We start from the raw sequence: 26,972 nt of genomic DNA, 5'->3' as shown, positions 1-26,972 counted from the left end.
CATGCTGGGGAAGGGACCATTACCCTGTGTCTATGGAATCAGGTGGCCCTCAGAAGCTTTGGAGCCTGTGTGGAGAACAAACATCCATTCTAAGCTGGAGAGCAAGGTGGGCTCCAAAGCTTCACTGCTTGCAGTAGGACCTGGTAGCCTTTGACTGGTGCTGTTGGTCTGCGTTCCCCTTGATGGAACTGCACATTCTGGCATGTGCATTGTGCTGCAGGCAGGGTGAGTAGGCCTGCAGACTGTGTTCACTGAGGGTGAACACAGTCTGATTGTGTCACCACAAAGGGCTCTGGAGTTCTAGAAGATGCAGGTGACAGGTGAGACATGTTTAGAAGAGGGTGCTGTGTTGAGTAGTAGGTGTGAGCAATCTGCCATCTGTGACTAAACAGAGTTCCAGTTCATTTTAAGGTTCTAGAAAGTTGCACCAATTGGTTGGCTGGGAAATAATCTATTCTTTGCCCATTTCAAATGCTAGGTATTGTCATTATGTCCCCACTGATTGACCCTGCCCTGTTCGCATCTTGGGCACTGCTACTATGGGGGGGGTCTCCTTCCTGCCTCCATGGATTCAGGCAGATCTTAGGACTTACTTGAACCACAGAGTGTGGCAGAAGCACCCACTGGACTACTGACTCCAGGTTTCTGAGGCTGGCTGGACTTTTCGCACATTCCCAAGACACTAATAGACAGGAGTAAAAGGCCAGCTGTGAGTTCACAGGAAGGACTCCTGCAGGTGCAGCTTCCACAGGCTATGTATGGCCAGTCAACATGTAGACACTTAGAATATCCATCTGAGTTGCTTTAACAAAATACCCTAGAATTGAGTGACTTATTAAAATGGAACAGAGCAGAACAAAAGAAAACAAAACAGAAAGTCATTGCTCACAGTTGTAGAAGTCCAAGATCACAACACTGAGATTCACTGTCTGGTAACAGTCTGTTCCTCACAGATGGTGACTTTTATGTGTCTTCATATGCTGGAAAGACAAAAAGCCACCCTTGGCCTCTTTTGTAAGGTCACTAATCCATCCTCACAAACTAGCCACCAGCCAAAGGCCCATCTTCCTAGTTTTAACACATTGGGGATTAGATGTCAACACATGAATCTGGCAGTACAGAAACATACAGTCCCTAATGAGCAGCTACAAGGCTATGGCCTGGTTCTCAGTGGACTTTAGTCCCTAAGATCGATAACAAGCCAGGAGGCTGCTAACATCACCCAACTCTATGTGACAGGGCAGACAGAGTCCTTCAGGACCCTTACAAAGCCAACAAGATTATAAAGTATAAATGAGATGCAGATGACATTGACTAAAATTTTTAGTGTGTGGAAATAGTTATAAGTACGTATTTCCACCTTCCAAAAGGGACATTGCTGATTTATAACCTGGGATAGGAAGACATAGGCACAGAAAACTGCACCTCCCTGTGTAGATTGATATGGTAGCCCCTCAGGCCCCAGAAAGTACTTTTTCCTTTCCCCTCCCTGGACAAAACCAGTGTCCCCAGCAACGTGAGTTTGGCCTTGAAAGTTACAGGAAGAAGTATGGGGACATGAAGGTAAGGCTCCTGGTTTGAGCATACCACCCTGCCTGCAATAGCTCCCAGCATTTACCGCAGGCTAGCAAAACTCAGCTATGGCCCCGTGGCCTTGCTCATCTCCCAATGCCCCTGTCTCACACTAGGAAGCAGGTAAAAAGCTATATTCTAGGACTCATACTCTGCTGACCAGTTCCTTGCTCAGGTGTTGGCTGAGCCAATGGTCCTGTCAGTGCCAGACACCAAGGCCAGCTGCACCAGGATGAGCCTATCAGGGCGGGGTGTGAGGCTCTTGGGATGTGGCTCCATCTGTGCCTGTATTTTAAAAATAACTTTGAGGCAGCTTTTCCCCCCACACTTTCTACATATTCTTTCTACTTAATTTCTTTCATATAAAATAGATTGTTATTTGAGCCCAAGTCAAAATGAAAATTCCCAGTGTGGGAAGAATGCTATTCCCAGCAAAGTTGGCTACTGTGAGCTGATCATGTCTGAGGCTCCAGAAAGTGCAAGCAACTCTGGGGACCAGGCGTTAGTCTCCCTTCATCTATTAGAGAATGAGTAGGCCCCAGTCAGCCCCACCCAAATGGAGGCATGGGGTAAATGTCTTACAGGCTCCCTTATCATACCATTGCTGGAAAACACAGAGATAAAAAAACACAGAGATAAAGTGCTTCGTGGTCAGTGTGAAGAAGAGATGAAAACAAGACCAGGAAGCAATACACAGCAGAAAAGTCTGCCCACAGTTGTGTGCCAACATGCAGCTCCAATCAGGGCCTGGGATAGGCCCAGCAAGGTATGCTCACTTTGGGAGCAGGGCCCTTCTCAATCTCTGTCTGAGTCTTAATGGCTTCAGTAGTATAAGAAGTAATGTGAAAAAAGTTATTGCATAAATCTCAAGGAATTGGATATAACTGGGTAAAGATGCTTTTGAAATATGTTTATTTTACCTGCAAAATAATTCGGCAGAGTGCCAGGGTACTCCAGCTGCCTGTGGGATACTTGGGTGACAATTTCCGCAGCCTGCTACAGCACAATACCAAAGGCCAGGGCTTAAAATCATTTATTCTTTTATCTATCTGGAGCCCAGAAATCCTAAGTCAAGCTGTGGGCCAAGTTAACTCCCTCCCCAGGTTTTAGGGGTCCTTCCTGTCTCTTCAGCTGCTTGTTGTACCAGGCATTCCTGGCTGCTGATGCAGTACTCCAGACCCAACCTCAGTGCCATGTGACCTCCTTTTCTGTCTCAAATCTCCCTCTTATAGGTATCTCTTACAAGGATGCTTGTCACAGTGCTTAGGGCCCAACCTTAAATCCAGGATGATCTCACCTTGAGACACTTAATTGTATCTTCAAGGATCCTATTTCCAAATAAGATTACATTCCAGGGATCGGGGTTAGGACTTGGGCACATCCTTGGAGACCCTGTTTAATTGTCTGCAGTGTGTGTCTCCATATTCTAATTGTTGAAGAAAGTTTTTTCTCCGCAGTTAAGACTCCTGTCTTCAGCTTCTGGAGAAAGCTTTATCTGGCCTCAGAAAGGCATTTCCATGAGCCTCCTCAACTTGTTTCAGGGTTCAGAGGACAGGGCAGATTCCCTGCAATCACAGAGACATGTGCCTATCTCAGAATGGTCTGCACAGCCAGGCTTGTGCCTGCCCTGATGAATAAAGTTGATCAAGCTTATCTGGGACACAATGTGAGGCCTCAGAAATGCAATTAGGTAAAACAGGAAGCTCGTACCTAAGAAATAGGCTGTCTTACTACAGAGCCGTGAAAGCAACTTCAGGATGTGAAATCATGAAGGATGACAGGATACCAAGAGGAAATCTGCTTATGGTCTGCACAGAATAATGAGGGAGACTGAACAGTGAGCCTGCATCCAAGGAGACAGGAAATGGAACTGCAGGGCTGGTCACACATTCCTCACAGTCCTGTAGGCCAGAGCCTCCCATACATGCACGCCAGATCAGGGACAGGCATGGCTGCTAGACCTCAAAAATAGTTCCCACAGATCCCCATCTTGAGACAATACGGCCCTAAGACCTGTACTGACCTGTGAAGGATCCCTAAAGATTCTGTGTCCTTCACAAGCAAAGCTTCAAAGTATTTCGATGTGCTTTAGTCAAGGTGTATGATTGGGAGTGCCTTGCCTCCCATTAGAAAGAACCCCTAAACCGGAAAAAACTCATGAAACAACAGCTTTCAAAATTGATGTCAGTGAAAAAGGACAGCATTCCTGAGAAACGCAGTATAAATGCAGTCCCATGACTGCCCAAACTTGGAGCTACATGGAGAGCAAGGAGCTCAAGCAAAGCTGACTTCTGAGTTGAGAAGATAGAACTGAGTACTTAGAGAGATAAGCGGTTCCCATTTGCAGGACACACACTTCCGGGAAGAAGAGAACAACAGAATTCCACAGATAGGAAGAAAGTGCTCCGAGTATGCAGCTGGAGGCTGGACAGCACAGACATGGGAAGGAACCACAGAAAACCAAGGACAAAGAGATAAGTTCCCATGATTTCTCAGGACCCTTGTCCACCAGCTTCATGGGAAAGTGTGGTTCATGGGTCATTGGGAGAATGCTCTTCAGGATTTGCCTTGGGGAATGACCGTAACTGTAACCAGCACTCCCCAGCTCCTGCTGAACAAATCTTGAAATTGAGACACAAAAACACTGAATTATTTTAAAAAATTTGATTGTGTTCCATAACAAGGTTCAACATATTGATAGAAACACAAAAAACACTAGGCTACCAGCAAGGTAGGCTTCATAATGTCCAATATTCTTGTATTTCTACCAAAAACTAACCCTGGTACACACAAAAAATTCCTCATCAGAGCCTGGGGATGTATTTGTTCCAAGATGTAGACAGAATTTCTGTCTAATGATTATCTAAGCACTAAGCTCATCAAGGAGGCACTTCAGTGACTATATATGACAAATAATATAAACTACACTGTTTTAGAAACAGAAAACAAGTATCAAGAGGTCACTAAACATCAGCAAATAACAAGAGCTGCAAGCAGAAATAGAAGTTAACTATAGACAGAGAGGAATCTAATTCCCAGGGTTGCAACACTGTAATACTCAATATGTAGAATTTTCAATAAAAATTATGGCACATACATAGGAGAAAAATGTATGCTCAGATACAGAAAAAGAAACACTCAATAGAAACTGTCCCCAAGGAAGCTTAGGTGTTGGACTTACTAAATAAGGACTTTAAAACAACTGTTTTTAATATTCTCAAAAAATTAAATAAATAAAGCAAAGTATAATAACAATGTGTCACCAACTGGATTATCTCAAAAGAGACAAAATTATAGAAAGGACCAAATTGAAAATTAAGGATTTTTATATGAAACATATAATTATACAAATATATATAATTATATAAACATATAATTATATAAATATATAATTATATATTCATATATATTATATATAATTCATATATTATATATAATATAATTCATATATTATATATAATATAATTATATATTATATATTCATATAATTATATAATGTATTCATGTAATTATATAAAATATAATTATAATATACAATATATATTCATATAATTATATAGCATATAATTATATGAAACATATAATAACTAAAATGAAAAAATAAAACAACTAAGAAGTACTTAGCTGCATGTTAGAAAAGGCAGAATCTTGAAGATAATGCAACTCAAGGTTATTCAGTCTGAGGAACAGAAATAAAAAATAATAAGCAAAATGAACACAGCATCTCAGAGACCCAAAGGATCATAGACCTCATTTTTTGATTTGGTCTTTGAATTTAGGAGGGCTGATTTTTTAAAAATTCTTTGTATGTTCTAGATAGAAGTCTTTTATCTAAGGGACAGTTGACAAAAATATTTTCCCAAACTATGGGTTTTCTTTTCACTCTGTTGGTGATTTCTTTTGATGTTCAAAAACTTAATAAGATCACAATTGTTGATTCTTTGAATTACTTCACATGCAGTTTGGTTTTTATTCATGAACTCTCTGCCTAACCCTATGTCTTTGAGATTTCTACCTACTTTGTCTTTCAGTAGATTTAGTGTTTCTGTCCTACTATTTATAAATTTGATTCATTTTGCCTTCAGTTTAGTGCATGGTGATAGGCATGTATCTACTTTAAGTCTTCAGCATATAGAAAGCCAGTTTTTTCAACACTATTTATTAAAGAAGCTATCTTTCTTTCAGTGAGCATGTTTGGCCCTTTTGTCAAAGATAAGGTGACTGAGTATCTTTGTAGTTATGTCTGTATCTTCTGTTCTGTTCCACTGATCCTCGTATCTATATTTTTGCCAGTACCATGTTGATTTTATTATGGCATCTTTGCAGTACAATTTCAACTCTGGAATTATGATGCCTCTTGCCTTGCCTTTGTTGCCCAGAATTTCCTTTGCTATTCTGTGTCTCTTCTGGTTTCAGATGAATTTTAGGAATGTTTTCTCTAGATCTGTGAGGTATGCTAATGATATTTTGATCAGGATTGAATTAAATCTGTATAACAGTTTTGGGAGTATGACCATTTTTACAATATTGGTTCTTCCTATCCATGAACAAGGGATGTCTTTCTATTTTATGAATTCCTCTGTGACTTCTTTTTTCAGAGTACTGTAATTCTCAATATATAAATCTTTTACTTGCTTTGTTAGATCGATTCTTAAGTATTTCATTTTTTTTGGATGTTATTGTAAAGGATGTGGTTTCCCTAATTTCTCTCTCAGTGAGTTTATCATTTGAGTACAGGAATGCTATTGACATTGAGTGTTGACTTTGTACTCAGTCACACTGCTGAATTTGTTTATTAAGTCTAGACATCTGTTGGTGGAGTTTTCAGGGTCTTCTATGTAGAGTATCATGTCATCTGTGAATAATGATAATTAAACTTATTCATTTCCTATCTTCATGCTATTTATTTCTCTCTCTTACCCAATTGTTCTGGCTAATATTTCCAGAACAATACTGAATAGGAGTAGTGATAATGGACATCCTTGTCTTGATCATGATTTTAGAGTAAAAGTTTTCAGTTTTTATCCTTTTAGTAAGATGTTGGCTGTTGGTTTGTCATAGGTGATTTTTATCAGATTGAGGTAAAGACCATCTAGTCTGGTTTTCTGTAGGGTTTTTACCATGAGTGAGTGTTGAACTTTATCAAACTTTTTTTCTGCATCTATTGAGATGATTGTGTGATTTTTATCTTTGCCTCTATCTGACATGGTATACTACATTTGTTGATTTGTGTGTGATAAATCATCCCTGCATTTTTTGGATGAATCCCACTTGACCATGTTATACAATCTTCTTGATGATTTGTTGTATTCTGTTTGCTAATATTTTATTGAGGATTTTTGCATCTATGTTCATTAGGGAGATTGGCCTGTAGTTCTCTTTTTTGGTTGGACCTTTTTCTGCTTTTGATATCAGCATGATAACTTGCTCCAGGAATGAATTAGGGAGAACTGCTTCCCTTCAAATTTCATTAAAGAGTTTAAGGAGTACTGGCATTAAATTTTCTCTAAAGTTCTTGTAGAATTCAGCTGTGAATCCATCAGGACCTGGGCTTTTCTTGTTGGTAAATTTTTAATCACATTTTCAATTTCAGTAACTGATTTTGGGTTATTCAGAATTTTTATATTTTCTTGGCCCACCTTCAGTAAATCATGTGTTTTCAGGCATCTGTCCATTTCTTCTGTGTTTTGCATCCTACAAGAGCATATATTTTCGAAGTAAGTATTGGTGTTCTTCTGAATTTCCACAGGATGTAGTGATTTCACCTTTTTTGTTTCTAATTGTGTGAATTTGACTTTTTCTTTACTCTTTTTGATAAGGTTGGCTAGAGGTTTATCAGTTTTATTTATCTTTTCAAAGAACCAACTCTTTGATTCATTAATTCTTTGTGTTGTTTTCTTAGTCTTAATTGCATTAATTTCTGTTCTGATCTTTATAATTTCTTCCCTTCTTTGGGCTGTGGGCTTGACTTGCTCTTCTCTTGCTAGAAGCTTGAGGTGCAGCATAAGTTGTTTATTTGTGTTCATTCTATTTTCCTGATGTAAGAGTTCAGTGCTATAAATTTTCTTCTGGGAACTGCTTTCATTGTATCCCATGGCTTCTGGCAAGTTGTATTTACATTTTTCTTCAATTGTATGTATTGTGTAATTTGTTCTTTAATTTCTTCTGTGACCCATTGGTTGTTAAGGGGAGTGTTATTTAATTTTCATGTGTTTATGGAGTTTTTGAGGTTTCTTTTGTCATTAATTTCCAATTTCACTGCATTATGATCAGATAATATGCACAGATTAATTTCAGTTTCTTTGCATTTACTTAATCATGTTCTATGGGCTAGTATATGGTCTATTTTACAGAATGTATCATATGCAGCTGAGAAGAATGTGTATTCTGGTGATGTTGAGTGGAATATTCTGTTAATATCTACTAAGTCCATTTGTTCACAGGTTTGGTTCAGCTCTGATATTTCTTTGCTTATTTTTTGTTTAGTTGATTTATCTGTTTGCAACAACAGTGTGTTGTTTCCCCATTATAATTGTTATTTTTCATGTGTATTAAGATTTGTCTTATATAGTTGGGTGGTCCTGCATTTGGTGCATACATATTTAATTGTTATTGTCTTCCTCTTGATGTTTTTCTTTACAAATATATAGTTACTTTCTTTATCTCTTTTGCTCATTCTTGGCCTGAAGTTCACATTATCTGCAAATACAATAGCAAACCTTGCTTTTTTCTGGGTTCCTATTTCATGGAGTATTGTTTTCCATCTTTTGACTTTCAGTCATGAATTTCCTTTTGAGTTAAACATGTTTCTTATGTACAGCATCATGTAGGATCTTGTTTCTTGATCCATTTGCCAGTCTGTTTCTTCTGATTGATGAATCAAGGCTATTTACATTGATGGTTATAACTGATATGTATTGACTTACCTTTGTCTTGTTACCTTCCTGTTGGTTCTTGTTGTTGAGTGGTGTGTTTTATTTCTATTTATTTGCTTGCTTTGGTAGATGGTCTATTTCTGTTGTTATTCTTGGAATTGTCATTATTTTCTCTTTCTAGAATATCTTAAGTACTCTTTGTAGGGCTGATTTGGTGGTCATGAATTTCTTCAGTTGTTCTCTGTCATAGAAGTATCCTGTTTCTCCATTTATTTTGAAAGAGTTTTGCAGAGTACATCAATCTAGGTTGGAAGCTGTTTTCTTTCAGAACTTGAAATACTTCACTTTAAGTTCTTCTTGACTTGCGGGTTTTTATTGAAAGTCTGTCATGATTCTAATGACTTTCCTTCATAGGCAATCTGTTTCTTTTCTCTGACAGCTTTTAATACTCTGTTCTTGTACCATATTTCTGGGATCTTGATAATTATATATCTTGATGTAGTTTTATTTTGGTTATCACTAATTAGAGTTCTATGTGATCACTTATCTATATGTCAGGTTTTTTTCCCCATGCTTAGGAAATTTTCTGCTATTAATTCTGCAAATAGTCTTTTTATAACATTTGACTCTTGCTTTTTTGTTGCCACCAACAAGCTTATATGTTTTTCTTTGCATCATTTTCAGCTGTTGAATTGTTGCTCCCTGACTGCTTATTATTTTTTTTAAAGAGATCTTTCCTTTCATGATCAATAGCTTCAATCCTGTTTTCAAGATCTGAGAATGTATCTTCAGCTTCCTTCAAGTAGTTTTGCCGGCTTTCAATGAAATTTTTAATTTCCTGAGTATCTCTTTGAATCTGTTTCAAGCATTTGAATTCTTTCCTATATTTTTCATTCAAGATTTCCATCATTTTCCTGTTCCTCTATTTTTTTAATCTATGTCTTTTTTAGATATGCTCAACAATTCTTTCATAATGGCTGTCATTTCTTTTTTTAACCTGTGATATTATTTCTGATTTGATTTCCTTTACGGCCTCATGAAGTTGTTTCTTTGCTTCAGTTTCTATCATTTTAGAAATTTAGGTGTGTGGCTTTCAAATTCTGCTATGTCTATGTTTTCTGGTCTAGTTCCGAGTGAGCTAAAGGTCTGAAATTGCATTTTGCTCCTTTGTTTTGTCACTTTTCTAGATTCTTCCAGATGAGCTGATTGAGTCCAAGGTTTACCCGTGCTGATTGATTGTTCTATGGTGTAGAAGAGTGGACCAGACACCTGGGTTCCTCTGAACTGAGGTTCCCGGGGTGACAGAAAAATGATGGGTGGGGCTTATGTCCTCCTTCAGCTCACTGAGTATCTCCTTGAAAGCAAAGGATCCTCTACCTGGATTGCTCCACCAGTGTCACCTGGCCACTGCACTGGGCTGGGTGGGGCTTGACTCCTCCAATACCCACACAACTGGCTGTGGTGCTCACCTAATAGATGATGTCAAGGTACTGTGCTAGGCTGAGTGGGGCTTAGCTCCTCCTGAACCTGTGTGGCTAGCTGGGATGCTCCCTCAGTGGATGGCACCAGGGCACTGCACTGGGCTGGGTAGGAACTGGTGCCTCCAAGACTCGCACAGATATTCAGAGGGCTCCCTTGATTGATGGTGCACGGGCACTATGCTGGGCTGGTGGGAGGAAATGGTTTACATTTGAAAAGGAAAATGCAATAAGCTCAGTTTTCACTGTCAGAAAGTAGAAAAGAGAAAAAATTTAATCCAGAGTAAGCAGAAGAAAGTAAATAATAAAGATCAGACCAACAGTAATGAAATAGAAAATAAAAACAAAATCAATAAAATCAAAATCTGATTTTTGAGAAGATCGATAATATTGGCCATATTCTAGCTAGCCTGAGCAGGGGAAAAAGAGACACAAGACATCAATTTGTGAATGAGAAAAATACACTGTATTTAAGATAAAATATTGCTCAGACTTCAGCATGATTAAAAATGCTTGTTTTTTGACACCATTAAAATAATGAAAGACAAGTGCTGAGCACATAAAAATATTTGCAATACACGTATGTGGCAAAGAACTTGTATCTGTATTATATAAAGAACTCATCACTCAATAATAAGATGATGTACAACCCAAAGAAAATAAGCATAAAAGTTTGGTAGGTAAATCTTTCACCAAACCACATAAACAGAAGGGAACTAAGTATGTGAAAAGGTATTCAACATCTTTAATCAATAAACAAGTGCACATAAAAGCATAACTAATATAATGGTTAAAATCAAATAAAACAAAAACTAGCCATGTCAGTGTTGGTGAGAAGGTGGAGGAACTACAACTTTAATTTTGTGCTGGCAGGACCCTGAAAAGGTACAAACACTTAGGGAATCAATGTGGCAGTTTATTAAAATGTTAAGCCCAGTACAATGGTGTATGCCTGTAACCTAAGTCACTTAGAAGGCCAACTCAGGAGATTCATAAGTTCCAGTGCAGCCTGGGCAACTTAGCAAGACCCTGTCTCTAAGTAAGTAAACAGAGTCCTTGCATGGGCTGTGTGAGCCCCTAGATTCATAACCCAGTACTAAAAAAAAGAGGTTAAAAATAATTATGCATACACATAAATCAACAGTCTACCCATTCCACTTTTAGATGTTTATCCAAGAGAAAGAAGACCCTATTCCTACAAGATTTACACATGAATATTTATAGTATATTTATACATCAAGGTAAAATTTAAAATAATCCAAATGTCTGTCAACAGATAAACAGATGGTGACTTGTTGGCACAGTGGAGTACTATACATCCACAGAAATGACCAGCTGCTGGGATCCAAGAACATCATGGGTGAATCTCGAAAAGCTGAGTGGAAGAAGCCAGACTGAAAGACCACTAACCACAGAGGCACCACGAGTGCTAAATTCTATAATAGGAAAGGCAAGATTGATCTACATGCCAGGGTAGACAAGGGGCTGCCTGGGCCCCAGAGCAGGGCGGGTTTGCCACAAATGAATATAGGCAATATCTCAGTTACTTTTTCATTGCTGGGACAAAACACCCAGCAGATACAAGTTAAAGGAGGAGAAGTGTGTATTAGCTCATGTTTGCAGAGGTTGCTGAGCTCCAAGGCCAGGAAACATGGCGGAAGGGCATGACAGAGGAGAAATAATTCATGGCAAAAGGCAGCAGCCTTCTTTTTGCTTTCCCTTTCATTCCATCCAAGATACAAACCTTTTGGACAATGCCACCCACACCCAGAGGAGCCCTCCTCATTGTCCATACCCCGAACCATGCTGAAACTATCAGTGGACTAATCCGGTCATCACATCTTAACCCAGGATCACACAGCCATGGTCCAGCCACTCCCCAAAGCTCCACCTATGAGGGCATAAGGCTTTGGGGCAACAACTGTAACAGGCAAACTTTGAGGCTGAAGTAAATTTTCTACATTTTCATTGTAGTGTTAAACTGGTATATGTCAACATAGCACTCATCAAAGTGTACTCTCAAAATGTTCATTTTTGTGAGTAAATTGTACTTCAATAAAGTTGATTAATAAGTATATATTCACTATGAATGAATTATTCAAAGCTGCAAGTTTCCCCTGCCTCATCCCCTCTCCTTTCTTCTTAATGGCCATAGCCTCACTCTCTGCCTGCCCTGACATAGACTGTTTCTCTGCTGCTATTTTGTACTTCTTAGAACCAGCCAATTATGGGCTGAAACCTTTACAAATTGTGAGCTGAAGTAAACCTTTCTTTCTTTAACTTGTATGTATCACACATTTTGTCCCAGTAACAAGTTCTCTTCTGGGTAGAGAGGGCAACTGTGTATCCCCTGGGCTCCAGGCATCATGCTTTGATGTCAGCCTCAAGAACTGGGTGCACAGCATCCTGGCGGCCAACAAGAAGTTCTATGCCCTGCACTCTATACGCACCACTCAGCTTGCAGAGTCAAAAAAAAAGCAGCCTCTCTCTCCACGTTAGCCTTTTCACAGAATGCTGGCAATAGCTAGCAGATTCAACTCTCGGGAACTTTCCTTTGTTTCCGTGCGTGGTAATTACCCCACTGTTTCTTTTTAAATTGCACAGTGCCAGTGCTCATTCTGCTTCCTAATTTGTCCTTGCATTCAGTTTTCATCTGGTTCTAGTTAAATGTCCATTTTGTTTATTGACTATAATTTGGCTAAGTAGTTAAAATATATTTTGATGAAAAATAAGACTGTACAGTTGGATATGCATTGTTGGATGGCAATATAGCATTGTCTATCATATTTTTCAAAACCCGAAAAATCTTTTCTGAATTGTAAAGTTTAATGGGCTTTAGCTAAGTGGAGTGTGGTTTGAGGTGATTCACAGATACTGGCAAAGCTAAAAGAAGTACACAGACACGGTTTGTGTGTAGCTCAGTGCCCAGAAATGTGATTTCTTCTGTCTTTGTTTTAAAAGTTGTCTTGTCAGGACTCTGACAATCTCTCTCCTAAAGGGCTTGGCCCTTCTCTCCAAGGGTCTCAACTGTACTGATTAGTCTCACTCTTGTCCCTCTTAGGATGGCACAGGACATACCTTGGGACATGTGTCTTCATGAGATGAGACACTAGTGCATACTCCAGTTGGAGAGCCACTGACCCACTTCATCCATCATCCTAAGATGGTAGAACAGGGTCTTCTTATATCCCTGATGAAAAAAAGGAGATCAAGACCACTGACATTTAAACATACTTTTACTACAATTATCAATGAACGATCCCACTGAGTGACTATCCATGTAATCCACCATAAGAGTGATCTTCAAGATTTTGTATTCAGTTAAAGTTTCCCTATTCAGCAACTGTTCTCACCAGTGATACCTTATACATACCTGACATTCTTGGATAATTAATAATAGTCTAACTTCGCATGTATACAAGTGTCTTTGTGAATAAAGTAGGACTACAAAGGTAATGTGTAAATTTCTGTAAACCAGGACCCGCAGACAAACCTCATGCCATAAGCACCACCCTTCTTTTCCCTGGAGACTCACAGGTCAGACCAACCTCTGCAGAGAGGAATAGGTAACCACGTGACATCATCTTTCCCCATCTGGCATCTGCCAACCTCAGCCCAGTATCGAGTGGCCTCTGGCCTGTGGCTTTACCCATGGCTCAGCCCTCACCTCTATTCTGCTGTAAGGACATATACCATTGCACTCAGCCTTCCTGGCCACATCAACATGGTGTTCTTGAATCCCAGTAGCTTCCCAGAGAATGGCATTAGGCTTGTGACTGGGTAGCCAGCCCATCCCCAGGCCCTCGGGGATCCAGCCCTGTCACAGGCCTTTAGTGGGTAAATTTATAGCTGTACTGTGCTCCTCACAGTGACACACTGAGTCCACATCACTTGGTGGACTCCTGATGTGTGAAACAGGACCCCATTACTTCCATCATAAGGCCTGGTGTTAAGGGTCATGCTTGCTGGGCCCCAAGAGCTCTCTGCATCTGTAGGTGGTTGCATTACATCCTTTCACCAGAGGCATCCACAGCCTGCCGTGTGGCAGCCTGCCCAGGCCTTTACAGCTTTCTGCCCTCTCATGTCTGGCTCTGCTTGCCTGGTAACCTGGCGCAGCTTCCTTCTCCAGCCCGTCCCCCAGTCCCTGGGCTCAGAGAAATCAGGACATACGTAGGGAAGCTGAGGTTTTGAGGCCCCTGGGCTTGCCCATGTAAGAGACTTGGACAGGTCAGTCTTACCTTGGGGACAACAAAGCCAGTCACACTGGAAAGCAGTTTTCCTTACCTCCTTGTCAGCACTGGAACCACACAGGTGAGATCCCTCTGAGTCATGCTGAGGGCAACCCTGGAAGGCCCTTATTTGTTTTTCATACACCCACCTGGCCCCCTCCTTCCCCAGTTCCCCTGAGTCCCCACTGCAGGGCTTCTAGGCACCTCAGCTACCAAAGGACTCAAGACATCAGCCCTAAATTCCAGATTCTGTGCTACAAGGATGTGTCCTCAGCCACAACCCAGAAAAGCTTTGTAATGAATCCTGATTCCTTTGTTCTTGGGAGGAGAGGACAGAAAAAGCCTGCCCAGCTCAGAAAGCAGAGGAAGAGGCAAGTGGAGATAATCTCACTGACTGGGCCCTGCTTTCTAAGTGGGAGTGAAGGCCATTGGCCCAATCCAGGGGGACCACATCTGTAGCACTGGTCCTGTTCAGGGGACTTCTAGCTAATGGATGAGCCCCTCTTCTTGGGATTCCTGGAAGTGCTCTGAGGAGACATTTTATTTTGAGTATCTTAACTATTTGTTACAGTGATGACATTTGATTTTAATTTTAATAACTATGCAAGTCATTTATTTTATAAATCCAAAACCACTCAAGCTCAGGATGCATTTAATTAAACAGAAGCAGTGTCCTTGATGTACCTCATAATTCAGCACAGCCAAGAACACTTTCAAATGGTGTGAGTTTTCACATCAAAGGATGGTTTTAAAAAACAGGCACTACAAGCTGCTGCAGTGCTGAGCAGTAAATGTAAGGTAACACGTGAATAAAGACAGGTTGGTAGCAAGTGCATAAACCGAGTTTCACATAGACACCTGAGTGCATGCAGCCACTTGACTAGAAGAGAAGAGAACTCATCCAATCGGTAAACAGCCGTCCTGTGATCAAGCAGCCCCACTCCCCAGCATGTGCCAATGGAGCCCAGCACAGGTGCTCAGATCAAATCTGGGACACAGCAAACCTGGTTCAGAGCAGCAGAATCCTACAGCACCAAGGGCTGGTGAATCCACACAATGTGTTCCTTTCATGCAGGAGAATACTGTTCCTGAGATAAGAGGATGGGGCCCTGACACAATCCACACACAGTGATGTGCCCTGAAAATATGCTCAATGGAGTAAGCCAACCACATGGGGCCTCACATCATATGAATCAATGTAAATCAAATATTCCTAACGAGGAAGTCCAGAAGACAGCAAACAGATTAGTGTCAGGGGGCTGGGGAGCAGAGAAGCGGGGTGACTGCTGATGGGTGGGGATTTTTTACTGGGTGATGAGTTGTCTTGGAGTTAGATGGTGGTAACCACTGCAAATGTATTAGAGGCCTCAAGTTACACATTTTAAAAGTGGATAAAATGATAAATTTTAAGTGAATAAAAAAGAAAGAGGGTGACAATGCCATATTTTCCCTGCCAGTCTGCTTCAAAGCCACTCCATATCACCACTGGGCAAAGTATCCCACTCCATATCACCACTGGAGTGTCCCACTCCATATCACCACTGGGCAAAGTATCCCCCAAAGAGGATGGGGGAACTGAAGATGGTCACATACTTCTCTTTGCTGGAAAGTCAAAGGTTCACTTGACATCAAGTAGACAGCAAAATCGTCACTCTGAAGGTCTTAGTTTTCCTGTTCTCAATCCCAGACTCCTTCCCCAGGTCTTACCCAGCTGCAGTTTCATCATGTCCATCAAGAAACCACAGAAAGGGAAAGAAAAATAAATGCTGGTACAGTGCAGGGCGGGAAGGCCAGGTCCTCAGAGCTGCACCTTACTTGGAAGGTCTGTTTGTACAAATTTTCTTCTGTGTGACTTCACACATCAGCTGAGGAGAGAAGCGTGGCTTTTGTAGGGACTTCATACTGGTCTTCATGGCTTAAAAGTAAGAGATTTAGGAGTAAGAAAGTGCCACTGTTTCACAGCTGACATTTGGAACTTGAGAGAATACCAAAGGCCAAGCCAACACTATTTCCTGTGAAATTCTAGAACTTTCTATCCTCCTTAGCCAACACTCCTTTGTTTAAGGAAAAGTTAGGTTAGCACAAGTCACAAGTTTTGAAGGGCTAGATGTATCAAGGTCAAGTGTCACAGGGACCAGTACATGAGAGAAGACTGGTTCTGTACGTAAGGAGCTCTTAGCAAAGTTCTGCTGATTTATAGACCTAGAGCCTGGAGATGGAAAAGTCTGAGTCAGAGTGTGGGGTCTCCAAGGCTTCCAGTTTATAAGGAGGTCTAAGCAGAGGTGCCTAAGAAAGCCTCAGCCAAAGATACCCAATAGGTGGCCTTGGAGCAGAAGCTCAGGGGCTAGGCATGTGCACAGGAGCCCTGGATGGTCTGTATGCTAATGCAGCTTGCTTTGTGACCTGTCGGCTGCAATCTTCTGCTGAGCCTAATAACTGACCAGGACAGTGGCCAGAAGCCAGGCTCCTCCCCTGCAGGCCCTCCCAGAGGCAAAGCCAACTCATCTGTATGTGCAGGAAAAAAAGAAGCTCAGAGAGAAGACTGTGCATGGACCTCCCATGGAAGGCACTGCCAAGTCTTTCAGTATTATGACAATGCAGGAAGAATTCTCTAATATTTTACCGCACAAAGGAAATGCCAGTCTTTTGTGAAGCCAGATGGAATGATATGATTAATGTGTCATGTATTAGTCCCAGACAGTAAAACTGCAGACTCAAATCTCCCAGTATGAGTACCCAAAATCATTTCCCCATAATTTGGGAAACCCAAATATTTTGTGACAGGGTTTATATTTAGAACCAAAAATGAACACAGCACCTGAATTCTGAAGATGAATAAAAGCAAGATACCATGAATAAGATCAGCATGACCCGGTCTCAAGGGAAAGGGGCATCAGAGTGGTTTCACCGACCCACCTGGTCTCCTCTCTGCCAGGCCCTCCTTTGGTCTATCTTTTTACAAAGGGGCCCACCTCATCTGACTCAGTTACAGTTTTTTCTCTGCTCTAAACTCCAGAGGCTCAGATCTGAGTTGCACAGGGACGGTATCTTAGCGAGGGCAGCAACCCTTGGACAGACGGAGTCTCTCTGGACTGTTCGAAGAGGCGGTCACAGCACTTGCTTGTTGGTGCTGATTTGTGGTCTGGGAGGAATTCAAAACCTCCTGCTGCCCAGCAGACTGGCTGCTGGAAGGAGCCAGTGCTACCACAGGGCCAAGGAGGCCCTGATAACATGTATCTTCTTGCTCCCAGTGAGGCTGGGGCTCCCAGACTCCGAGGAGCATGAGATACACACCACCCCCATGCCAGGTCAATGGAGAAGGGTCTTCTGCAGTACAAACCTAACTTAACAGTAATCCCATCATTGGCTGCAAGACATCTTTTTTGTCAGAACTAGGAAAAATGTAGTTGGCACAACAACTATGAGATGGCAGGACAGAACTCCTAAGTGAAGCTGAGGAGGATCTTGGGACAGAAAAAGCAGAAGAAAAACACAAATGACAGCTCTAAACAAGCATGGGTATCCATGTCACAGCCACCACGTTCCCAAAAAGTAAAACATTTTTCTTTTTTAACTATGTAGGCAGGAACTTCATAATGTGGTAGCCAATGACAGATGAAACCCAGCAAAGCAAATAGTGGCGTGGTAAAACGTAAGGCAGCCAGAGGGACAAGGTTGATAAGGATAAACATCCAGTCACTCAGTCTGGATCCCAGGGGTTACATTGACCAGAGAGGGAAACTATTTGCTGCCTGTGTATTAAAGGCACCCAGCAGGAGGTGGCAGGAGGACCTAGGAGGTTCAATCAGTGCTCATCTGGAAAGAGAAGCCAATGCAGAGAACTGAACACATGTAAAAGTGATGACAGCCAGAACGGCAACATTAAGATCTGATGTGCTTAACTGGATGTGGCCTCTCCACCACCCAAGAGAGACAAGCTGCAGGTTTTTCTTTCTCTGTCCACATTCCTGATGTGACAGTGCCACCGTGAGAACCCTTGACTCTGATCTGGTTGGAAAATTGTGGCAGAGGGGAAGCTGTGGATTCCACCCAGATTCTCCTGCAACATCCACATGGCAAGAACCCAATACCTGTGGGGATGAAGGGCTGTTACCCCATGCTGGCAGTTGACAGCTTGGGTAAAGAGGCCACTGTGAATCAGCCAGCATCTGCCACCACCAGCTGACTGCAAACTCAGAGCCTCAGTGAGCTGGACCAGCCAGATCAGAAAATGTCAGCCTTCCAGAAAATCATAAGTAGAGCCATAGTTACAAAGCTCCCTAGTTTGGAGTGGCTGGGGTGGTTTGTCATCAGTCATATATAACTGATATAGTTCCTGCTAAATTTTCTTAGATATCACTAATACGAGTTGTGAAAAGCAGTCTTCTTTGTAGGAGAAAGCATATTCTAAATCAATCTCTTAAAACACTCAAGAAAGAATATACGGATTGCTGCCTTTCTCTCATTTCTTTTTAGCTATTCTTTACCTTACACCCAAGATGCTAAGGATCCTACCCTTTAGCACCACACAATCAGGTGCTTGCTATTTACTCTTCACTCCTTCCCCATCTGTGTCTTTAAAACAATCTGAATGGAAAACTTCAATGGGCCCACATCTTGTGTCATAAAAATGGGAAGCCACCTTGGACTCCACGTTGAACAAGGGTGCCCGGCCTCCAGATTCAAGCAGGAGCCAGGGCCATGCCCATCAACATGGTGGAGCACAGCTCATGCCAAGAAAAGAGGCAGCAGAGAGGCTTAAGGAGTCCCAGACCATAAAAGGGGCAGGAGGACGAGTCTCCATCACTGTGCCACTGTGTCACCATGGTGACATGCAGTCTTATGGCTCCTGCCCCACCATCAGGATTGTGGGCTTCCTCTCTGTCAGCTCCTAACTCACTACTCTGCCCAGATTCTAGAGCTGCCCCACAGCAAAGCAATGTCAGAAGGACTGTGGACCAGCCTGGACTGCTGGGTGGGTATGTCAAGAACAAATGTTTCTTTGGGGAGCCTCCATTGTAAGAAATCAAACCAATCCCCTAAATGGAAGTATTGGCCTTAGTAAGATATGGGTTTGGTGTAGTTTCCCACCTTCGCAGTGAGACCCACAACTCAGGAGGAAACATGAGAGCAATCGAGGAGGATCAAACATCAGGACAAAGGTTGCGGCCCAGGGCAGTGTGGCTGAGGGTTCTGTGTCCCGGATGTGGCAGCTGGTATAAAATCTACACACACATTAAAACCCAAAGAACCACATACCAAGGACAACAGTAAATTTTACTGTATGATAACAGAAAGACATGTTAAGGTTTTTTAAAAGGCTCACGACCAAAGAACCCCCAGAGTGGTGACAGGAACACAAACTAAGCTGGCTCATGGAGGTGCTCCCAGGGTGTCCCTAACAGAACTCAGCAAGGGTCAAAATCAGGAGGGAAAATGGCAAGTCAAGAGGGCTCATCCAAAGGGAATGTTCCATGACAAATGTCAGGACCCATGGGAAGAAAACTGACAGGACACTAGCAAGAATATGGGCAATCACATACATGGTCATTGCAAGGAGTCCCACGTGCCCCTCCCAGCAGGCCCTGTTGGTACAAAGTGGGATGTGGACAGAACCCTAGTACAGCTTTCTCAGTAAATAGCAAAGGCATATAGTCACCACTCTCTCAGCGACCCAAGGACCCTGCCCCAGGTATTTTTTCTCTGGGGACCATTCTTGCACGGTACAAGGGATGGTCCCTGTGATGAAGGGCAAAGTCTCAAAAGAGGAACGTGAAGAGAAAAACAAGAGAGTGTCAGAACAGATTCTAACCACCTCATGCCCGACCTAATCAGGCCTCTCAGACCCAAGAACTCTATGTGCCACCAGTTCTGGCCTCTTTCAGGAACACGAGGTAAGCACTAAGCCCCTGCCATCCATCTAGCCCTAGGAGGCAGAGACCCGGGTGTGAAGACAGCCATCTTGTACTCTCATCTTGTACTGTCCTTATTGGACATCCCTCTGCTCTCCTATGCCTCCCAAGGTCCCCTGGTTTCTCCTCTAATTAGATCTGCATTCTGAAAAAGGCCAAAATAGAGAAATCTCAAGTCTCAAATCATAGCTTGACTTGGGCCACCATGGTCCAACGGTCACTTTTTGGACCTTTGAAGAACTTCTGTTGGATCACACTTTGACTGGTGATCACTTCTGAAATGTTTAGCCACATTCTGGCCGCACAGCTGGAGATTCAGCAGAAGAGGAAGGAGAGTACTAACATCCACGAAGGAAGTCCTTGCAGAAATGTGAGATAGAATGTGTCCTCAGGTCAGTCCTGCCAGCAGCAACAGCTTTATCCAATGTCACCAAGAATGTTCTACCCTAGATCTGCTCCTCCTGAGGGCCATGGCAGGGCCCCCTCCAGGAGCATCTCCTTGTTGAGGCCTCAGTCTTCCAGACTACATGAACCTAGAAGGAACGGACACCTCCCATCAACCTGCATAGTAGGTAAGGGGGTCAGGATGATTCGCGATGATCTGATGGAGGCGGCCCTGGGGAGCTTTGCATGATAAACAATTCCTCCTGGCCACTAGGTCTGGGACAGGCCTACAGTCACAAGCACAAGTCAAGAGCATGAGTGGAATATAACTACTCCTAAGAAAATAAAGCAACAGGAGGACCCGGAAGTAGTTACTGCTGTCCAGGGTCCAAATCAACTGAAGGGTCAGTTAGTTTCCCAGCATTCTCAGTGTTTGTTGGGCCCTGGACTGACCAGGTGAAAGGTGAGCTCCTGCAAGGGTGCTGGCACATCATTAGAAGTATTCATGCAGAGCACGAGGCTCCGTGTAGCTTGTGAATACAGCATTGCAGGCAGACTCACCAGTCTGCACGTATTTTGTTGCTGGCTACTTTGGCACCAAATGGGGTGATTGTATCCAGATCTTATGGCCTAGGAAGCCTAAAATGTTTTTCATCAAGCCCTTCACAGAGAACATTTGCATAGCTCTATTAGAAGGTAGAAACACAAATGGCACTTTTGCTTAGAGGGTGACAGGTGGAGATTCCAAAACAAATATGGTCCCCAAATCCTTATGCATCCATTAATCACATAAATATGCCCTCTTAATTATGCAACTGTCATTCCATCCTCTAGTTTGCAGCCTCAAAGTGGTTTATCTGTTTTTCTCACAGGAATGCAGCCTGTGAATTGCTCGCATGGGGTTTCCTTCCAGGCTGGTGAGGAGGAAGCAGCACTGTGCAGCTGCCTGTGTACAGAAGCTTGGTTCAAGCTCAGCCACCTTTCATCCTGCCACACCCCAGCCAAACACCACCGCCAAAAATGCAGAAAGCAGAGTAAGGGCACCTCCCTCCCATCTCCTGGCATCCATTGCAATAAAATACAGTAGAATGGTAACAATCTCTCAAAGATTAAGAAAGAATATTCCATATGAGCATACAGTCATGGTTTCTTTTTATTAAAAGAAACAAAATGGAAAACAGGGTAGAAATGATGCAGAATTTCAAAAATAACATTAAAAAATCACTCATGGATATATTATATAGTGTTATCTTAGAAGTAGTTGTTCAGCTTACAAAATCAAAGCATAAATAATGAACAGACAATCAAAAAGTGACAGCATACTGTCATTGTTTGTTGACAGCACTAACTGTTGGTTCATCAAACTATTCTGTTTGACGAACAAAACTTAGTAGTATGGTTATCTATCTTGCACACTTAAACATACGCACAGTTAATTGTGTATACCTACAAGTTGATTTTCCTTTTGAGCTCTTTTTTCCCTTTCATTACATATATTATACATTTTATTATTTTATTATGTATTATACATTTTGGATCTTATTACTCTCTCAGTTTATTATTATTATCATTTATCTTCTACACTAGAGAGACAGTATGATATTTACAAATGTGAGTCGGATTTATTTTACTTATAAGGATAGTCTCAGGTTGCCGTCATTTATCTATAAAAGCCAAGATCATACTTCTTATAGCTGAGTAATATTTCACTGTTTTAAAATACCACATCTTTTTCATCCGTTCTGTGGTTGATAAGCATTTTGGTTGTTTCCAAGATTCAGCTATTACAAATTGTGCTGCTATGAACATAAGTGCATACATATCACTGTGACATAACTTTTTCAGGTTTTCTGGGAGAATACCCCAGAGGGGAATAGCTGGATTGAATGGAAGCACCAATCCTAGTTTTTTGAGGAATCTCCATACTGATTTCCACAGTGGCTACACCAATCTACACTCCCACCAATAGTGGAGAAGAGTTCTTTTCCCCCCATAGCCCCACCAACATTTGTTATCAGTTGATTTCTTGATGGCAGCTATTCTTTCCAGGGTGAGATGAAATCTCAGTGCTGTTTTAATTTGCATTTCTTGAATGACCAGTGATGGTGAGCCTTTCTTCATGTATTTTAATGAATCATCTTGGAATTTTTGCAATGAAAGCCATTAAGCCATGTATAGTACCGTACATAAAGTTATTGTTGTAGCACACAATTAACCCAAGGATCTGTGCTTTTTCCAAACAGAGGCATGGCAGGTGACATGTTGTAGTTGTCCCTTTAGAGAGGGGCTCACACAGCCCTGCAGCATGGCTGCTTCTGGAAAAAAGAGATGGTTCCTCCCAAGGCTGAAGTGTGGGCCGGCCAGAACACACGCCCTTGCCCATGGCAGCAGCATGTCTCTGCCTAGTACTCCTTTAGGTGCTCTGTAGGGTCCTCATTCCTGGAAGGGGACTCTGTAATGTCAGTCACTGTCACTGCTCAGCTCCTGAGAAGGAAAGTGACCTAACATTACCTCCATTAGTCTTGCCAGAGGTTTTCTTGAGCAATCTCACCATCTCCTCACCCCAAAGGCCGACAATGGAGCTCCTTGGACAAAGCAGGAGACACTCAGATCGCTACCTGGGCCTTACTCAGCCTGAAGAATAAAAGTTTTATCCCGGTCCCATTCAACCCAGCTCTTCCCCTTCTGAGTATCTTCCAAAAAAAATTAAAAACATCATACCACAGTGATATATGTGCACCCATAACAGTTTATAATAGCTAGATCTTGGAAGCAAACTACATGCCCATTGGCTGAGGGATGGATAAAAAAGATGTGGGATTTTTATACAGTGGAGTACTACTCAGTTATAAAGATGGAAAAGTGGACACTTTTATAGGTAAATGGATGTACCCTGAGAACATACTCATTAGTGAAATAAATAAGGCACATGTGTAAACATCATATTATTTCATTAGTGTGACAAGCTGAAAGAAAAACATGTATATGTGTATGTATATGTATATAAAATAGTTAAAATAGATATACTACTCATTTCTCTGAGTTTGCTGAAGAGAAAGATTTGTACTGGCATTGTTCAGACAATTGAAGGCAGATGTCTTTTGCTCTGGGTGAATGATTTGGGGATAACAATGTGCAATGTATGTATTATTGTTGCCCCCAATTGATGTACTTTAAAATTTTGTTGTAGTTTTCCTCTCCTCCTTCTTCTTTTTCTTCTTTTTCTTCTTCTTCTTCTTCTTCTTCTTCTTCTTCTTCTTCTTCTTCTTCTTCTTCTTCTTCTCATCCTCCTCCTCTTCCTCTTCCTCCTTTTCTTTAAGTTTGAATAAAATGGATTTAAAAAAATAAAAATTGAAAATTGAAAAACATTTTTTAAAGGCAAAATAATGTTTTATCCCAAAGGATGGCCCTTATGGAGGCTCAGTCCTGGAAGAACCAGACTAGGAATTCCATTCCCCCACTGCTGCCTTATTTGCTAAGATCCGTGTTGGTCAGGAGCCTCTTTAGAGAGCACAGCTGCAAGGGCCCACGCTATCCAGAGGATACTGTCTTCCTCGGATCAACTTTCTGAGCAACACCAATGCATGACCCTCTCTCAGTTTCCACTATGAGGTCCAAAAGTACGAGACATAACCATGGTCCTCACCACCTGGAGGGGGTGGAGCTGCTGCCACTGCCTCATGGGAAGAGGCCTGTGACCCTCCTCTGTTGGTTGTGCCTCCCAAAGGCAGCTTCGTCCTTCAGCGCGGCTGTATTCCAAAGTGGCAGCCTGCACGTGGCTACCACAGTATACTACCTTACCGTCACCATCTTCATCACCTCTGCCACCAGCACCATTACCATCATCACATGCCATCACCACCTCCGCTCCTGTGAGGCTCATACAGATGCCACCAGGGCGTAGGCCCCACATTTGTCTATGGGGCAACCGCTCTTGGGGCCGGTACAGCTCTGTCCATGGGAGAGGAATTCTTCATAAATCTCCTAGAAGGCTGAGACATGGACTAAGGATGTACCTGGGGCCACATCTTGCTTTTATGTCTCCTTTTACAACGCAAGATGAGAACATCAGTTGTTAAAAATCCAAGCAGCAGGAGCTGCTGGAGCAAATCACTACCTCATGCCACAAGACCTAAGAACAGCTCAAAAGACCACCTGCTTCCTCCGTTACTCCCCCAGCAAGTCCTGTGTTTTGTTTTATGTCACAGTCTCTGTTTGCACATAGGGCATCTGTTCCCACCCCGCAGTTAGTGGGAGAGGGAGCAGGACGGGACTCTGCTGGGAGTGAGCAACGCACGCCTTACAGACAGGCACCAAAGGAGCTGTGGTCTCTGAGTCAGCATCCCAGCACACAGGGACTCAGTCCAAGAAGGCCGTTTCTCACTGCCCTTCTCCCTCCCGTCCTTCCTCTCCTCTCTCCTTTCTCCTCTCCTCTCTTCTTTTCTTTCCCCTTCCTTCTTCTCTCCCTCCTCTCTGTCTGTATTGGTGTCACCCACAGGCTCTTCTTAGAGAGCTGGGATGGGTGGTCTGTGCAGGCTGGGGATGCCTCAGAAACAGCCCAGCACACTGGAGGGACAGAAGGAAAACTCACTCTCTGCCACTGCGCCTCTGACAGTCATTGATGGTTTTGTCTGTAGCTGCCCCACCTGGATTCTTTTATAGCACCTGGATACAGGGTCCTTGACACAAACAGTGGGGCTGTCCTGTCCTGCTAGCCAGCACTCCTGAGTCCAACCATGGCTCTTCACAGAGGTATGGCCACTGCCTCTATGTCCTAAGCTATCTACAACCCAGGGAATGCAGATCTTCCAAACCTCCCCTATTCATTCAGAAACAAAGCCCCCATGGTGGTCACACCTTCCCGTACTCATGTATTTACAAGTTGTGCTGTCATTAAAGAACTTGAGAGGTGCCAGTCAGAGGATGGGGCCCAGATGGACCTCAGAAATTACCTAGAGAAACAGATTCAAGTTCACAATCAACAGGAATCAGGACAAGTGCAGGCATTTTCTACAAAAAACATAACTCTCAGTTTTAAGTCTGCAAGGAACACTGTTCTCCTCAGTCTAGTGCAGGATACACATCTCTAGCTAGAAAGCAGGAGACAACCTTGTACAGGGTGGGTCAGGCCAAGTATAGTACGTGGCCCTTTCAGTGTTGCCTCCTGGCAGGCAGAAGTAGAGGACGCCTGTAGCTTCCCACCACGCACCAAGAGCCTTCTTGACAGAGAAACATGGAGAGATTTCTAGGTCACTAAGAAATGCACTCAGGCTATTTTTACCTAAATCGCTTATACTTCTATAGACAGGACAGAGGTTGTTTTTTCTCTTCCTGCTCCACCATTGCTGCCACTGACAGAATCTGCCTTCAAAAATCTAAGGAAAAGGTTCAATAAAAATCAGTCATAAAACTTTACTAAATTATGTATTTATACATTTCCAAGTTCTCTCTTGTCAGAAGCTGACAGGACATGTTTCTTTTTCTGGCTTACAGAGGAACCTTTGTCAGGACATCTTCATCATAGGACAAGACCAGGAGCCTGCATCTGTTCATGTCCCCAGCACAGGACAATGGAGGCCCAGCCAGCAAGGAGACCCAGCCTGCAAGGGGGCCCAGGACACAGTGTACTCAGACAGATGCCACCACCAACTTCTGTGGGCCTGTGTCTTGCAGCGGGGCCCACACCAACACCTCACTATACATCATACAAAGATCTGACTGCTGGCAACATACAACACAGAATCGGTGAGGCCAGCATGCTTACATATTTGGTTTTCCTGCCTAGTGAAGTAATGAGGAACAAGGCTAAGTATTCTGTAGATATTTCCATTAACGGTTTCATTTAAATTTTCCTCTTACTAATAATTCCCTTTCTAGTGGGAGAGGCCGAATGTCAGGAAGTAAAGGTAGAAAGAGTAATAAATGCTCAAAACAGACAGAAATTCATATTCTAGCCCACTGCTGGAGTTTCATTGACAAGTAATTTTAGTGTTTTTTACAAGTCCAACTCCTTTAGGTGGCATGCACAGTCTAAATTAATGCTCATTTCCACTGAGGCCCTCGGTGAGGTCTGTCTGGGTCCTCACTGCAGAATCCAAACCTTCCAGCACCTTGAGTGCAACGCTCCCCAACACTGGGAAGAACAGTATGCCCTGGAAATATTTTACCATTTTTGCTTCATATTTTGTCTTTGTTTCTATTTAATCTCTCTCTCTCTCTCTCTCTCTCTCTCTCTCTCTCTCTCTCTCTCTCTCTCTCCTCTCTCTCTCTGAATAAAAACAAGTAATGAGCATGTTAAAGAAATCTTTGCCCAAGAAGTCTTTTACTGCAGTAGAGGAACAACTCCAGCAAGTGATTACCTGTGCATTTCCATCTCTTTGCTGCAGACTCAGTCAGGGGAGTATCTTGATCTATCATGAATACAAGTTTCTAAATGGGATGTGCATTCTTTCAGTGAAGTAGTATCCATTTCCCACCAACAGGAAAATGGCTGAATAAGCAGGAATTGGGATATGGCCATCC

This window comes from Cavia porcellus, unplaced genomic scaffold (genome assembly GCF_034190915.1).
Source record: "Cavia porcellus strain 051 isolate PalLab524CR breed Dunkin Hartley unplaced genomic scaffold, mCavPor4.1 scaffold_2, whole genome shotgun sequence".
Lineage (NCBI taxonomy): Eukaryota > Metazoa > Chordata > Mammalia > Rodentia > Caviidae > Cavia > Cavia porcellus.
Note: the sequence above shows the minus strand (reverse complement) of the source record.